The sequence below is a fragment of the Anolis carolinensis genome, chromosome 2 (assembly GCF_035594765.1).
Source record: "Anolis carolinensis isolate JA03-04 chromosome 2, rAnoCar3.1.pri, whole genome shotgun sequence".
NCBI lineage: Eukaryota > Metazoa > Chordata > Lepidosauria > Squamata > Dactyloidae > Anolis > Anolis carolinensis.
Genome location: NC_085842.1, coordinates 107,472,553 through 107,489,850, shown reverse-complemented (window position 1 = coordinate 107,489,850; position 17,298 = coordinate 107,472,553). Strand labels below are relative to the sequence as shown.

Genomic DNA, 17,298 nt, shown 5'->3' with positions numbered 1-17,298 from the left:
GCTCTTTTGGTTAACTCTTTATAGGCAACTATGAGGTCCCTGTTCTCCTTGCTGATGATTACAGATAGCAACAGCTCTCAGTTAAGGTTTTAAACATCAGATAAATGACTGAAAAGCTGAGCTATTTGTAGCCCTCCAGATATCATTGGACTATAACTCAAAACATTCTTCCTCATTGACTCTGCTAATGGGAATTGCAACCCAACAACATCTGGAAGACAACCAGTTGCTGACACTGCCCTAATTGTACACATTGGAGACCCCTTCTCCGGAATTCCAAAATCTGAAATACTCCAAAATCTGAAATTTTCCGCATTGGTAGCTAAGATGGTGACACCTTTGCTTTCTGATGGATCAGTATACGCAAACTTTGTTTCATGTGCAAAATTATTAAAAATATGCTATAGACTTATTTTCAGGCTATGTGTATTAATATATATAAAACATGAGTGAATTCCCTGGTTAGATTGTTATTATTTGTTGGCACTGAATGTTTGCAATTTTTGTTATTTTTGTAAACCGCCCTGAGTCAGTTTGGGGAGAGTGGGCGGGTTATAAATATATTTGGGTCCCATCTCCATGATATATCAATTATGTACATATATGCAAATTCAAAATATGAACAATTTAAAATCCAAGACAATTCTAGTCCCAGACATTTTGGATGAGGGATACTCAACCTGCCCATTGGATTGTGTTGTTTTTCTCTCTTATCTTTCTTCCAGAGTAGTTTTTGCTGGATTGGTTTTTGGTTTATCTCCTTGGTTCACTTGCTTCAGCTCTAACCAAGCAATGCCTGTTAAGTTAAAACACCTTTCAAATTTTCAGCAATTTTTGTCTTCAGTGTGGTTGGAGAAAATATTGTGAAACATTTAATCAGAGCTGGCTCATTTTTTTCTGGATCCTTGACCACCAGTTTATTGCCTCTTGCTGCCTTTGCCACTGGCCCTTTCCCTTTCCAATAAGGATAAAATGAGGCTTGTTGCAATTTATTTCCTCAACAGATGTTTTACTGCAAGAGCATTTGATTAAGGGCTTGCCGGCTGGTCTCCTACACCAACATTTGAATGCTGCTGTTGTACTATGTATTATTTCTGCAAGTTGTCTCACATCTACACTGAAGTTTTATGCATATCTATTTAGAGGTACATTTAAAAGGCCTGGCTTCTTGATAATTGAAGGAGCTTTTTGTTATATGGTTTACTGGAGGGGTCCTCCTTTATGTCCCATCAGTGGGAGCAACACCTATGTGAGAATTTGAGAAAACACATTTTCTGCTGTGACACCCTAGATGTGGAATGTCATCCATGTCAAAAGCTTGACCAGCACTGAGACTGGCTTTTTCTTGTTGTTAACTGACACCACGTCAGTGTTGACTTATTGTGATCCCATGGATGAGAGTTCTCCAAGTTTCCCTATCCGTAACTCCAGTCTTGCAGACTTGGGCCACGACTTCCCTGATTTAATCTATTCATCTGAAATGTGGACTTCCTCTTTTCTTGGTGCTTCTACATTTTCTAGTGAGTTATGTCTTTTCCTGATTTGCCCACAGTACAACCATTTCAGTAAAGTCATCTTTGGTTTTTAGGGATTGCTTAGGCGTGATTTGCTCTACAACCCAATTTTGGTTTCTCTTGGCGGACTACAGTATTTGTAGAATGAATTCTTCTCCAGCACTATATTTCAAATGAGTTGATTTTCTTCCTATCAGTTTTCTTCACTGCCTGCCTTTCACAATCATACATAGAAATGTGAACTAGAACAGCATGGACAATCCTTAGTATTCAATGATATATTTTAATGCTTGATTTTAATATTGAATGTGAAATTTTTAAATGTTTAATATATATTAATTTAAAATTTTAATTGATTTTAGTCTCTGTTGTATGTATTTTTAAGGCATCTAGTGGTTGCCATATGTAAGCTGCCTTGAGTCCCCTTTGGGGTAGAGTAAGCGGGGTAGAAACAAGGCAAATAAAATAAATACAAGGTTTATGATCTTGTCTAGTTCTTTCATGGCTGCCCACCCTTTATACTGGGTTTCGTTCTAGCCCAATATAAAACCAGGAGTTTTTATGAACATGGAGTTTTTATGGAGTCTAAAGTATTTTCTCTATGTATAGTTATTTAGCTTACCATAAATTGTTATTTGGTCTTAAACCACCTAAGTCATTACATTATTTCTTATGTTTTCACTTTATCTTGCTTTCATGCCACACTGAGATCTTGTGAAACAAGGTGGTATATACAAGTTTTTAAAAATATATAAGCCTGATAAAAATTCAGTGAGGCTCACTTGGTAAATGAGTATATAATTGCTGGCTCACACTGCATTCCTGAATTAGCATACTATGGAACAGACAGTACATTAAGCACAGTGTCACTTATTTCTGAATACACTTACACAAGAATGCACTGCACTGGACATGCAAGGACTATAGCGATTTCACAGTTAAAACCATCCTTTATATAGTTTTTATTGTAGTGATTTCCTACAAATGTCTGCTTGGGAATGGACTCCTAATGCAGAGTCCCAGCCATGTTAAAATTTTGGATTTCTCTATTTGTTTTTAAGGGCAATTTGTACTTTTGCTCAGTAGGACATTTAAAAATGGTTTCTTCAGCTGGTAGTGATCTGCAGGACAACAAGACACACTTTCTATCTGACTACATTCTCTATTCTAGTTATCATTTATTTATTTCATTCATTTGTATCCTGTCCTTCTCACCCCCGGAGGGGAGCTGGGACTCAAGGTGGCTTCACAACCGGCAGTCATAAAGATGCCAAAAACAAATAGTTATAAAACAATTACAATTAAAACAGATAATTAAAACAACAATTATAATAACATCATTTAAAAATTGCACAAGTCTAAGTTACAGTCCCGGGCCTGTCCATTATCAGTCACATATATTGCTCTTATTATTATTGCTCCGTTTGCTGCGCATTTGCTCTGTCAGTTTCACAGAGGCAGATACGTAAAAGGAGGAGAAGAAAGGGGAGAAATCAGTTTAGACATATATCATCTTTGAGAGCCTAAGGGATAATTTTACATACTCTCCAGCACTAATTCTTTTTCCTCCACTGTTCCCTCTGGCTGGTTGCATTTTGAAGTCATCCTTGGTTAAGGGTTCCTTCCAAGTCCAGATCCTCTACTTTATAATTAGAAAGATTCTTGTAAAACCTTGATACTAGCACACTACTTTGCTTTGTGATTGAGGGGAGAATGTCAGCTCAAATTTTTTAAATGGTGAGCTTGGAGTCTGCAATGCTAGCAGATTATGGGATTTTAAAGAGTTTGAATTACTAGTAAACCGAAGGTCTCATCTTTATTTGAAATTAAGGTGAAATTGTGTTCGTAAGAGCTTCATTATATTCTTTGTCATTTTTATGGTAAAGGATTAGTCTCACATTTATATGGCATTATTTTTAGAATAATAGAGTTCAAGACAGTTACTAGTGATGAGGGAATAAAAGTTGGGATTGTAACAGAGGAGGAGATTTAACAAAACTCTGAAATGAGCTTCTGTACCCTTTGAAATGTCTTCATTTGATTAATTCAATCTAAAGCAAGCTTTATTTTGCAGGTTCAAGGAAGTTGGATACTTTTCTTTTAGTTTTAGATTGGCAATAAGAAGGGATTATTTCTGCAAAGGGATTACAATTTGATGACCAGTTCAAATATGATAGTGATACCTAGGAAACTTTTTTCCATTTGGAATAATTTTAGTTGCTTTATGATATAATAAATATTTATTTATTTGACCAGTCATATGACCATTTCAAAATACAACACAAATAAACACAAGGCAAAAAGGAGGAGAGGGCAGCAACTGACCTTCTGTTTACAGTCAGAATCTTAATTTTGGCCTGGGAGTTGTTTGAGCCAGGCATAGACATGCAAAATTTGATTTCTGATCTTTTGATTATCGCATAAGGAGGGGTAGATCAAAATCAGGCTCAGGAGGTAGAGACTTATGGCGTCTATAAAGCGAGATTTGGTCCCATTCTAGCATTATTAAAGTCTCCTCCCAAAATGACAGAAGCATTTGGGTTCTGCATTATAAGATCACCAAAATACATTTCCAAATCGGATCACTAGGCTCTGGTCTGTGGTTTCCTCTTCAGTGGGGGCATATATACATTAACTACCAGCAGCGTGTGATGTTGTAATTGGATCAACACTGCCATTGTACTCTTTTTGGATGAAGGTAGGGGCCTAGTGCAGACACGTAATGAGGTTAGCATGTTTTGAAAATCAAAGAGACACATTTACCAACTGAGTACTTCAAACCACCAAATCTCACTTTAAATACAAATTTCACTTTAAATACCCAATGAAGTCACATAATTAGAAGGAAAGCCACTATTTCTCAGTTGAGTCAGTCCAACAGATATGACAGACTTCCATGACGCTGAATATCTCAGTTACTATGGTGGGGTGTATTTCCCTGTTTCCATTGTCTTCTTTCCTGGTGGGCCTTCCCCTCAGGATGGAGGAAGAGGATGGTATACTGGTGATGACAACAGTGGTAGTGATACCAATCCAATTGGAAGCCAGTGAGTCATTTGTTTAATCCCCATGGTGTTGAGGCTGGCTGCTTTGAAGGCTTCCCTCACCCTGCTTTAACTGGGCATGTTTTTTCTCCTCAGATCTCTGCTACCTGATTACCTCCTTCCACCTGCCTGGATCTTTAGCTCTGAAAAAGAAGACACTCTTGGATATAACGTAATCTGATTAATCCCTGTTATCGTAGAAAGCAATACTATCAGCTATAGTTCTTGCAATCAAGTTATTATTTTGATTAGTTTACTTTGATGTTTGTGTGTGTGCTCATACACACACATATGTATGTATAAGGAATTGTATTAATAATGCAACAAAACTCTATAGGTTGCTGAGTTAATAATGGAGTCATTCATACACACCGACAAATTAGTTGACGTTTGTTTTAATTTGATGACATGGAGTGGTTCCCGCTCCTTCTTCCTTTCTTTCTTTCTCTGCCGGGCCTCTTTTACACAGCTGTATAAAATCCAGATTATCTGCTTTGAACTGGATTATCTGGCAGTGTAGACTCAGATAAAAAGCAGATAATGTAGATTATCTATCTTGATATTCTGGATTATATGACAGTGTAGAGGTCCTCTAGATAGACTAAACAGGAAACCTAAGAAGAAGAATTAGGAACATAGACTGTGTCGTTTTGTATAGTAATGTTTTTTTAAAAGTTTTTATTATTCAGGTTTTAAAAAATTGACTCTTTCTGGGAGCATAGGATCATAGAATAAATTGGAAAGGACCACAAGGGCCATCTGTGCCCAATCCCCTACCATGTAGGAAAATGCAACATCTTGAGTTTTAAAAACCCCCATCCATAGGAAATAAATGAATGAATAGTTAAATGAATACCAAGTGTTATAAGATATATTTCAGAGAAAGGAGATGGTAAAACAATTTCTGAGTATTCCATGCATAAGAAGCCCACATGAAATTAGTGGTGTCGACGTAGGTCAGTGGGTAACTTGAAGGTACATGTACATATGATCTCTGTGTAGTTAATAGCAGGAATCCTTAGATCTCACATTTTGACTTTGAAATGTCAGGCATGAGGATGGCCCAAATCTGGCCAGCAGACTTTCCTGGTTTCTCAGGCACTTTCCTCCATAGCATCACAGCTCAGATCTACAGATCCCAGCAGAATTCAGTGCCTCCCTCACCCAGATCTGTTCAAATCAGGTAGATGGAATAGTGTTGTTGCAGCTTTCCAGAAACATTTTTGATAAAGCACTACAAAAAGAACTAGGTTGCTACCAGTTTTTAAAAACAAAACCTAATCAGCTATTACTTAACTTTGTGTTGTAATACAATCTATAAATTAAGCAGCAAATGCAATTTAACTGCAATCAGCATTCATGCAGATAATGATTTTTATGAGCACCATACAGTGTCAAGGCACATGATATTGCAGAGCAATTCCTATTTCCTTCCATGTTTTGCTCATTAGTTTTTCTATTACTTGCAAGATATAACTTGCATAAACTTAATTCAGAGCATGAAGAGGGAGAAAGGAGATGAGATGCATTTAGATATGACACAAGAGATTCCTGTTGGAGCTGGATAGTTTTTCAAAATGGTGAGTATTGAATGAACACAATTAAAGAGACCAATTATACTAGTCAACATTTGGGTCTATAAAAGCACAGTTGAATGTTGGATCTTAGCTAACCTCTCCTAACAAGTGGTTAATTGTGCTAACTACCAAAGAAGAGCCCCTGGTGTCGCAGTGGGTTAAACCCCTGAGTTGCTTAACTTGCAGATCGAAAGGTTGGCAGCTCAAATTCAGGGAGCGGCGGGAGCTCCTGTTATTAGCCCCAGCTTATGCCAACCTAGCAGCTTGAAAAAATGCAAATGTGAGTAGATCAATAGGTACTGCTCCAGCGGGAAGGTAACAGCGTTCCATGCAGTCATGCCAGCCACATGAACCTTGGAGGTATCCACGGACAATGCTGGCTTTTTGGTTTAGAAATGGAGATGAGCACCAACCCCCAGAGTTAGACATGACTAGACTTAATGTCAGGGGAAAAGCTTTACCTTATCTACCAGAGAGGAAAGCATGTGTATCATGAGACACAATATTGTCCATGTAGGGGCAGCAGTTTATGTAAAGGAAAACTGATTTATGGTACTTTATATTGATATATATGGGGTCTAGAATTCAGAAATACAAGAGGTTTGTTGAACCTGGAAAGTGAAAGCAAAATTGGGGCAATTGAGTGAGCCAGACATAGGAGTAAGTTGATGCGGGAGCTAGAAGAGAGCTTAAAGTGGAAGTTGAGCTAAACCCTTGGTAGGAGGGATGGGATAACAATTGAAGCTGAAGTAGAAGTGGCTATCCTATTTTTATTTTATTTTATGCATTTGTATCCTGTCTTTGTCCTGATAATTGAACTCTAGGCAGTTAATACCAATAGAAGTTAAAAGTAATGCAACATTTTAAATAAAAGTATAAATGTAAGATTTAAAAAACAAACAATTTATAAGATAGCACAACACATTAAAAGTAAGAGTACAACACCCTGTATCCACAGGAGATATGTTCTTATTTTGTTTGGATACACAGAGCTGTGGATGACAGCAAACCCTCTTGGATTGAAAGACTTCCAGTCTGAGAATACAGAGTCACATACAGAGAAAACAGAGTCACCTAGAAAAAAAACCTAGAGAGGTCATATTTTGTACATACGGTAGTGGATAAATGAAACCATGGGTGCAGACATTGTGGGTGGGGGGGGGAGTCATACCCTATTAAAATGCATATGCAACCCCTTTAAAAATAACATTTAAGGGTCAATCTCATCAGTTTTTAAAAGCAGGGTGGCACAAAAATGAACTGGAACCAGGAGAGCAAGGATGGAAGTATCCTGGCAGCTCTGTAGACATAAATCGTACTTTTTTCATATTTTTTAATATTTACTTTTCCCAATAATTATTGAGGAAAATCTAAAAATAAAAATAAAATTGTTTGTTTTCTTTATGTCAAGCTTTTCAAAGTTAGTTACCCTTTCTCACAGCATAACAGCTTGAGGAGGTTTATTGAACCACAGCATCTAAATAGGGAATCTATGCTTCAGAAGCTAACTTGGAGTGGGTCACAAGCATCCCAAAGCACAGTTGGCACTGGAGCATGCTAATGGTATCGAAAGCTAAAGATATCTTACCCAAAGGGTAGGAAGAAGTTTTAATTTTTCTTCTTAATAAGTTTATATGCTTTAAGATATTGAAATAGGAGCATACATCATCATGAAAGATGATATATCATTGCCCATCAAGAGTGCTTGGAGAAGTTACTTTTTTGGAATGACAACTTTCAGAAAATTAAAAATGTGATTTGTCCAAGCTCTGACTCTTTGCCCCCTCTCTGCCCAGCGTTTCATTCTTACTGCTAAATCCAGCTGAATGGCAAATAGTAGCTATCATAATAATCTTGAGTGTTTATTGAAAATAAAATCTAGATAATACTTATTTTCATATCAACTTATTGTACTGCTTTGGCAATGTAAAATGCTTTATATAAATGAAATGGTACTGCTGGGCATGTTTATGAAACTTTAAATAATAAAAATCATGTGTTTTATACAAACAAAATTGTGAATATATCCTTTGTTGAAGAACATGATTCCAAATGCTATTGTGCTATCTTAGAAGAAACTTTATTGTGATGATTCTAGTTAATTGGTGAACTCACATCAAGAATATAATGGTATGTGTACCTAAACTCATCCAAGGCTTTGGGGACAGAACTACTTAAGACTAATTACTCTAATTGCTGAGGGGTGGATAAATCAAGTCTATTTTCAGTCAATGTTTTGTGTTAATTAATTAAATCCATTTTGCATCAATGTATAATTGATCATTCAATCATGAAAATGTGCATTAATTTTCACATTCTGTTTTCTCTAACACATGCACACACAATCTTTTTGTAAGATTATTTGGAGAAGTGTACAACCAAAAGTATAACAGTATTCTGATCCTAGTATTTATCTGGAAAATATGAAGGGATGAGATCATTTTAAAATGTAAATCAATTAAAGTTATCTCCATCCCTCTTTAAAAGGGTTGGAAGATTTGACTGCTGCCTTCACCATATCCAATTTTAAATGCTGCAATATGCTCTATAGTTAATATTTAGTTTTCCAAATATCTGCTCTGTGTTCTGAATTTCAGTACCTTACATTTGAGCCAATTCTCCTATATTTGAGCAATTAGTTGATGATGAGCCTTCAAAATTGTGTTCTTTTTTGTTCTGGAAATCTGTGAGGTGTGGTGTGCCGTCGCGCCTGGGGCTGTACTCTTAGTGAAAGAGGCATGGACGTGACATCTTTCCCCAGGGGATTGCTTCTTGCCCTCCTTTAGGGAAACTGGAACTCCCAAGGACCAAAACACTGTAGTTAACTCAAAAACTGGGTTTATTCTTCACAAAGGGGGTAAAAGAAAATATGCATTACAGTCTTTGATTGTTTAAGTCCATGAAGCTTGTCCAGATCCCTCTTTCTCTGGCTGTGAATGCCGGAGCAAACTCAGCCTCAGTCCAATGACCTATATCTGAAGACGAGAGTCTTCCTCTGTTGCCAAAGGACTGATGTGAAGGCGCTTGAGACTCCTCAACGTTGTTCAGGTTGGCCCTGAACATGAAGTGTGAGTCCCAAGGGTAAGAACCTCAGAATTGGTGCTGAGAGGTAACTTTTGAAGGGCTTTTTGAGCCAAGCCTCTCTTTCACGTCCATCCGATAGAGAACTTGCTGATGGAATGAAAGGGAGGGAACACAGTCCTACTCCAGGAAGAGGTGGAGCCAAACAGTTTAGCTGAGTGAGCAATATAACAGGTACAAACAACATTGATTGACAGATATAAATAACCAATCCAACTACATTTACAGGGTAAGGGCAAAATCAGGCATGATACAACAATTCAAATCTTGCAACTTATAGTTCAACATATAGATGGCGCCACTCGCGCCGTCACATGTGGAATAAACTCATAAAGCCTCACTCTGTGTGGAGGACTAGTCATATAAATATTGAAAACCTAGGTATTCAGATTTCAAGAGTACTTCAAGTGTTATAAGATTTGAACTTGAACCATGCATATCGACTTACAATCTGATAAAAAAAAAAACCATGTATTATCATGAGAGTGCATTGCAATGCTGATACATTAGTTTTCATGGCTTGTGCTAAGCTCTGACTTGTAATAATATTGACATACATTAGCATTGCTTTTCTCATAAACCATTTAGTTCCCATGTTAGTTTGTAGAATGCTGCAAATAGTGCTTAGAAAGAGAATATGCAGCATTTTATACCTAGAATCTGATAAAGTAGTATAGATTATTTTGGCAGAAATCAGATTGCAACACATGGAAAGTTCCCTACCAAATGTTTCTTACACATCTAAGAGATGGGATGTGTATATGAATGAGAGAGGGCATACTGACAGGATGATGATGATGATGATGATGATGACAAAGTAGCTTAGGAATGGGAACTTGCAGCAAAGGTTTTTCTTAAAAAAAGGTTTACTTGAGAATAATGGACTCTATCACACAACTCTGTCATAATGCTATTATTTCACTTTAACTGCCATGACAACATCATATGAAATCCTGCAGTTTAGGAAAGAACATTTTGCCAGAGAGCTTTTGGGCCTCACTGAATTGCAAATCCCAGAATTCCACAAATTGTTTCCATGCTAGTTAAAGTTGAATAATAGTGCTATAACAGTGCAGTGTGATAAAGACCTTAGTTTTGAAATTCCACCATTCATGGACACACCTACACTGACCATTTAAATTAGTGTGGGGGAGAAATAGCCTGTGGGTGGCACAAAACACACATGGGCTGATCTCTATTAAGCCAGAGAAAGATGTCTAATGGTGCTGCACCATGGGCTAAAATAACTCAGGCGAAAGCCCAAATCCTGCTCTAGGAATAGGGCTTTGCCCTAAATTCTGACAATGCAGACATCCACTGCCACAGCCTGGGAGAAGGGTGGAGGGCTTCCCTTGATCCTCCCAGGGTTCTTTTGTCAGTCACATGTGACACAAGAGGAAAAGAGACTGCCAGTCATGATCTAGGCCTCCCTGTCATCACTGTAGTTGGCAGCAACAGGGAGAGTGAGGGAGTGGCAGTTTGGTACCTGTTCAGTGTTGAACAAGGTTCAGTATGGTTGAGAAGTAGGGATGCCCTCCCCATCCAAAATGACTCAGGGTGACTCTGTGAGCCAGAACAGGGGTTTTAGATGCTGGTTCTGTTCCACATTGGATGACTGTGTAGAACTCACCTAGATATTCAGTTAAGAGATAAAGCAGCAATGATTATCTTTTCTTATTTCTCTTATTTTCATTCTTCCTATAGGATATATAACAATTTCAAGTTTGTTGCACAGCAGATGGAGGGCATGGATTGATGAGAAGACCAAAAGAGAAAGGGAAGGAAGAAGCTACCATTGTCTCATCTACCAGAACAGTAGTGAATTTAAACCTGCATGAGGGGCATGCAACTTTGCAGTCTTCACATGCAAACTGACTTTAAAATGGTATGAATGCACTGGCCCACAACTGGCACCATTGCCAAGGAGAAATAAAGCAGATTTTTTTCTCCTGGGTTATGTAAAAGGTCTTCAGCCCCACATAAAAAGAAAGTGTAATATGATACAAGAGAAAGTGGCATAAATTAATAATGATAGCCTTAGGCAATCCCTCGTTGTCCAACCATGATGGCCTTCCAAGTTCTTAGAAGATGCTAGTGTGTGAGTTTTTAAATGTGTGGAGGTCAGTGCACAGCCAATCAACACAGTCTTCACAGAATGAGTGTCCCAACCAGTGGCATGGTTAACATGGCAACGGTGGCTTTTCAATCTGTTGCAGCCTTCTTCCACCTTCACAGCTGTTGTAACGTGTACCATGTTATCTTCTACCTGATCTGCCATTGAGATCTTCAGATTGTGCTTAGTGTGAAACCTCCCCTATGCCCCCCCCCAGAAGTCCATGACTCTAATGGTTACACTGACAGATTCATTGGAACACACAAGCCCCCTCACCATAACAAGGTGACAATCCATTGAGGGGGTAAGAATGAAAGCTTCAAAAATCTGAAAGATAAATCCAGGATCTCCAAAGTTGCTGAGTATATGTAAAAAATCATTTTCATGAATCAAACCACAGGAATTCAAAAACTTGGAACTTCACTTTGTGTCAATACAATGAAATAAAGCAAATTCCATACACTTGATCTACGTTATATCCAGAACTTGAGAACAAAACAAAGAATAGACCAGACCAAAATCTATCCCATGAGAATAGGTCAGAATGGCTGCAGCTGCACTGAGAGTGTGAAAGAGAGGAAGACTCACTTTTCCTAGTCGCTTTGAGATAAGCAGTGAAGAACCAGGTGTGATGTCATGGGAAGGAATTGAGGCTTTTAAGTGGGATCCCAGTGTACAGCTCTTTGTGAGAACCACCTTACATTTCAAGTGGGAACAAATCTTTAAATTCTATGGCCTTGCTTCAAGTGTTCAAGTTTCTGGATTTTGGGTCTTGTTCACGTTTTCTTGGTAAAGTTTTAAGTTTCTGGGTTTTGATTCCTGATCATGTCTTCTTGGTTTTGGTCTGGTTTATTCTCTGTTTTGTTCTCAAGTTCTGGATATAATTTGGATCAAGTGTATGAATTTTGCTTTGTTTCATTGTATTGACTCAAAGTGAAGTTTCAAGTTTTTGAATTCCTGTGGTTTGATTCATGAAAATGATTTTCACATATACTCAGCAACTTTGAAGTTTCCGGATTTGTCTTTTGAATTTTTATTGTTCTTTTTATTGTGCTTTTTCTTATCTTGTATATTTTTCTTAATAAACTTTGCTTAGTGGATTCTCTCATCCCTGCATGGTGTCTGGGTGAAAAGGTGTCCCACGGCTGGGGTGCAACAAAATCACAAATTCTCCTGAAAACAATGTATTGGTTTGCTGTTGTTGTGTGCCTTCAGGTCATTTCTGACTTAAATTACCCTAAAATGAATCTATCATGGGGTTTCCCAGTAGGTTTCCATGTCTGAGTGGGGAATCAAACCCTATTCTCCAGAGTCATGGACCAATGCTCCAACCTCTACCCTAGCTCTTAATATACTACAAATAAAAGACTGTGCATCTGGGGAACTACATCTTGTAAGTGGTTTCTGGAGTAGAGTTGCAGGAACCTATTTTATGTATATTCTTGACAGTGATTGCTGCTTTAATGGCTTAATCCATAGATTCCAATGGCTTCGTTTAATAGGCTTCTTCTCCAAGGGCGGAGAAGAGAGCACAATGATAAATTAAACAGAGTAAAAAGAAAAGAGAAAAATTGGATTAACCCAAACCTCTTATTTATCTGGATTTCCAAGGAGCTAAAAAAAAACCCAAACCCAAGTTGCTAAAGATGAGAGTGTTGTAAATCCTATTTATCTCTCCTAAAATTTCCTTATTTGTCCTAACTCCTGCTTCTGCACTCATATATCAAGTCAATGTAGTGTGACTTGCTCTACTAAAGTGGAACCAAAGGTCAAGGTTTTCAATCTCATTGTACTCAAGGGGATACCTTTTTTGTGTAACACCTGACCGATTCAAAAATGGAATTCTGGTTACTGAATCTATCAAAGCACGGAACAGCCTAATATTCATTCTTGGGGCTGGAGGCAAGAATGAAACAATATTGTATAAGTGAAAAAATAAACACAAATAGAGTTATGTCATGGATCAAACAAAGCAATGGCTTTCATTTGTATTTATTATATTCTGACACATTAAAAACAATCTGTAAATACTTCCAATACAGTTAGATAACAGTCACATAGTCAACAGCTTTACAATTTCTCTGTATAATGGTACTCTAAAATTGCTTAGTCAGTGCAGAAAAATGTATTGCTAGAAGCTGAGAAATAAAGGAAGGTAATTTTTTTTTGCATCCTTTCACCATAAAACATTCTTGTGATGGATGTGGAAAATATGTTTGTACAATGCAAATATGTTTCTTGATTATTAATGCATGTAATTCTAATTATTACAAATACAGAAATATGTATAAAATTATAGCATCAATACATTTATTTTTATATGTGTACATGACCCCATGCCTATATTACAGCAGTTTTTGAAGCCATAAAAGCGGTTAGACCCTTGATTTATCAGTTATTTGCACTTGTAGAACTGCTTGTGATGGTCACAACAGTTCATCTATAAGCATGGGATTTAATGTCATCTATATTTTAAATAGATATGGGCCAAAGCACTCTGCTAGTGAAGACAATAGAATCCAGCCCTAAAATTCACAACTGTCACTTCCTGCTTCTGCTGCCTCCCCAGTGGGCCCATAGACACCATGCTTTACAAATTTATGTAGGCAGATGACTTGTAGGTTTCTTATACTCCTGCCTCACCTCACAGGAAAGATTGCATCACAAAGCCACATTGCAACAAAAAATGTATTATGCATGCAGAGGAAATCCTAAAAAACAGTATAAGAAAATCTTTTTTCCTAAAATCAAAGCTTACATTCAATCGTGCGTTAGATTCGGTGAACCATGAAAGTTATATTCTCTAAAACATATAGATTACATCAGTCGATTAACACAGTGCAGATGCGTACCTTTACATGGAAATTTCTGGGGTTATACAATATAAGCTCCCAAGAAATAGACTATAAAGCCAAGAAAACTATTATCATTGGATATTTATCCTGGACGCAGGTTATCGGGAGAGAGAAAGAAGCAATAGTTTCTCTGGATCTGGTCTCAAGGATATCTGATGCAATTACCCTAAATGTTACTTCAGTTTTCTTGCAATATCTTTTAAAGCCCATAAACACAGTGAAGATACTCTTACGAAAAATAAGGTAGAATGGATTTTAAGATCAAAATAATGAGAGCCTACAGGTCAAGATTTGAATTTACAGCCATTAATATACAGATTAATTTGGAAGACATCACAATCAAACTGAGATAACATTTAGAGTAATTTCACAGATATCCTTGTGACCAATTCTAGAGAAACCATTGGATTTTCTTTTTGTCTCAAGAGATTATTGTCTCTATATATTCTTGGCGAATATAATGAATTTTGTGTTGTCCTTGTGAATATAAAAATGTAATTGTATTTGCATTTTGTTTAATGTAGCTCCCGAGGAAGTTCACTTGGCAGCTCTTAAACCACTGCACTACATTGGCTTTATTCCCCAGTATAAATGTGGATAACCTTTGCCCCTCATGATGTTGTTAGATTACAACGCCTATCAACCCTGACAAACATATCCAATAGGGAGGAATAAGGGGTGTTTCAGTTCAGCAATCTCTGGAGGGCAATACCTGCCCTGATTCATTCCCACAATCCAATATCACTTAGTGTGCTTAAGTACATTCAGATCAACAGGCTCACTGTGCTGAACTCTGGGATTGCAACCATAATGCGGCAAGACCTCTATGAGTTAAATAGACCAAGGCGGTTTCTATTGACAGTTTGACCACTCTTCATAGTTTTTGGGCAACCATTTTGACAAGACACTTTCTTTCACAGTTGCAAGCTGTCACTATGTCGCCTTTCAAATAAACTGAGCTCAGGCACAAAAATGTCAGCTGACAAAACCAATTCTATTCACAGTACTTGATATCAAAGGGTCAGGTGTTCAGTCATCCCATTTTCCCACAGTAAACAGAAGAACAAATTGTCTTCTTTTCCTGCAAAGTAATCATTTTCTCCCTTTCCATTCTACAGGCAAAGAATTTGGATCTACCCCTTATTGGTCCAGGACAAACCCAAGAGAACAAAGCTTTGCACATCTAAAAGATGAAAAACTGTGAAAAAACAAATCACGCCCAATGAATCAAATAAGGGAATATCTTTCTTCCTTTCTGTGTTTTTATAACAGTATCTGAAGATAAATAGTGCATAGTACATTAATGTTCCTGGTGTTCTACCTCCCACAGATGTGGTTGTGTTTGAACTGATGCATTACATTTGCCTGAGTGCCTAGCAATGAATTTTTTTTGAAGAACACAGCAGAAAGAAACATGTCTTCAGGGAAAAAAGTAAAAGAAAACTGCAGAAAATAAACTTGAGCATAATGCAGCATATTGAAGATAATACATATTGCTGAATGGAAGTCTTTCTTTCCATCTTAGGGTGTGATTTTAAAGAAAAGAATTCTGTTTATGCGATGGCATTGTAGTTCAATAGGTTTCATTCTATAAGAGAAAATGTTATCCAGAGGTGATTGGTGTGCAAAGGTAGGGAACTTGAAGGGAAAACTCTCCACAGTGAACAACAGCTGGCTTTAATTTTTACAAAACCCAAATCATAGAATCAAGAAATTATAGAGCTGAAAGAGACTACATGGGCCATCTACTCCAACCCCTTGCCATGCAAAAAAGCACAATCAAATGACCCTCGATTGATGTCCATTAAACCCCGTTTTAAAACCTCCAAAGAAGGGGCTTCCACTTCACTCCAAGGCATAGTGTTTCCTCTTACTTGTGACATCCTTTCAGATATTTAAACATGGTGATCATGTCTTCTTTCAACCTTCTCTTCTGCAGACTAAACAGACCCAGCTCTTTAAGAGGATATGGTCTCCAGGCCTTTGATTGACCTCTGGACATGTTCCAGTGTGTCAATATCCCTCTTGAATTGTGATGCCCAGAATTGAACATAGTATTCTAGGTGAGGTCTGACCAAAGCAGAAGAGATTGGCACTATTACTTCCCTTGATCTAGACACTATACTCCTTCTGATGCAGCCCAAAATCCCATTGGTTTTTTTTAGCTGCTGCATCACATTGTTGGTTCATGTTCAACTTGCCCATGAAGACACCAAGATCTTTTTCACAGGTTCTGCTGTTGAGCCAGGCATCACATATCTTGTATTTGTGCATTTCTTTTTTCTGCCTAAGTATAGTATCCTACATTTCTCCTTATTGATATTCATTTTGTTAATTTTGGCCCAGTTCTCAAATCTTTCAAGGTCATTTTGAATCCTGATCCTGTCTCCTGGAGTATTAGTTAACCCTCCCAATTTGGTGTCATCTACAAACTTAATAATCATGCCTTCTAAACTGTCATCCAAGTCTATAATAAGGATGTTGAACAGCACTGTACCCAGAACTGAACCCTGCAGCATCCCACCAGACACTTCTTTTCAGGAACCATTGGAAAGCACCCTTTAGGTTTGGTCACTTAACCAATTACAAATCCACTTAACAATAGTATTGTCTAGCCCACTTGTTTGCAAGTCCTGTGATCCAATCTCAATCTCCCGTTCTTCATATCCCGAAATTAACTGTGAACTCATCCTGTAGAAACCCCAATATCAATGGGACACTCAGTTAACTGCCTTCCTACTTATGTCTACTTTAGCTAATAATTCAGTCTGTATATTTTAAGAACATCTGACAAGTGAAAAATCAGATGATATTGGAAGGGCAAAGAAGGTGCATTTAAATGCTAGGTTGGTTCCGAAAACAATTATCAGGAAGTATAAGATACATCAACTATGAACATTAGTTCATATATTTATTTTGTGTCAAAAGCATTGCATAAATAAATAAATATGAAACTGATAAAGAGGGCACAAGTTGCTTAATAGATTTCTACCAAAAGCGAGCAACTGTCTGTAGCTTTAAACAGTTCTTCCTCTGGGTTGTTGTATGTCTTTCGGGCTGTGTGGCCATGTTCCAGAAGTATTCTCTCCTGACGTTTCGCCCACATCTATGGCA

General features: G+C 37.5%; 1 long non-coding RNA gene across 1 annotated transcript in view; it reads left to right on the top strand.

Moving 5' to 3' along the window:
* LOC134296173 (uncharacterized) overlaps window positions 1-16,533 on the top strand; it is a 22,954-nt gene extending 6,421 nt beyond the window's left edge. Inside the window, exons 2-4 of the long non-coding RNA XR_010002753.1 lie at window positions 4,655-4,730; window positions 10,921-11,101; window positions 15,303-16,533. This is a non-coding gene — a long non-coding RNA (uncharacterized LOC134296173). The remainder of the gene's footprint in view (window positions 1-4,654; window positions 4,731-10,920; window positions 11,102-15,302) is intronic.
* The last annotated feature ends 765 nt before the right edge of the window (window positions 16,534-17,298 follow it).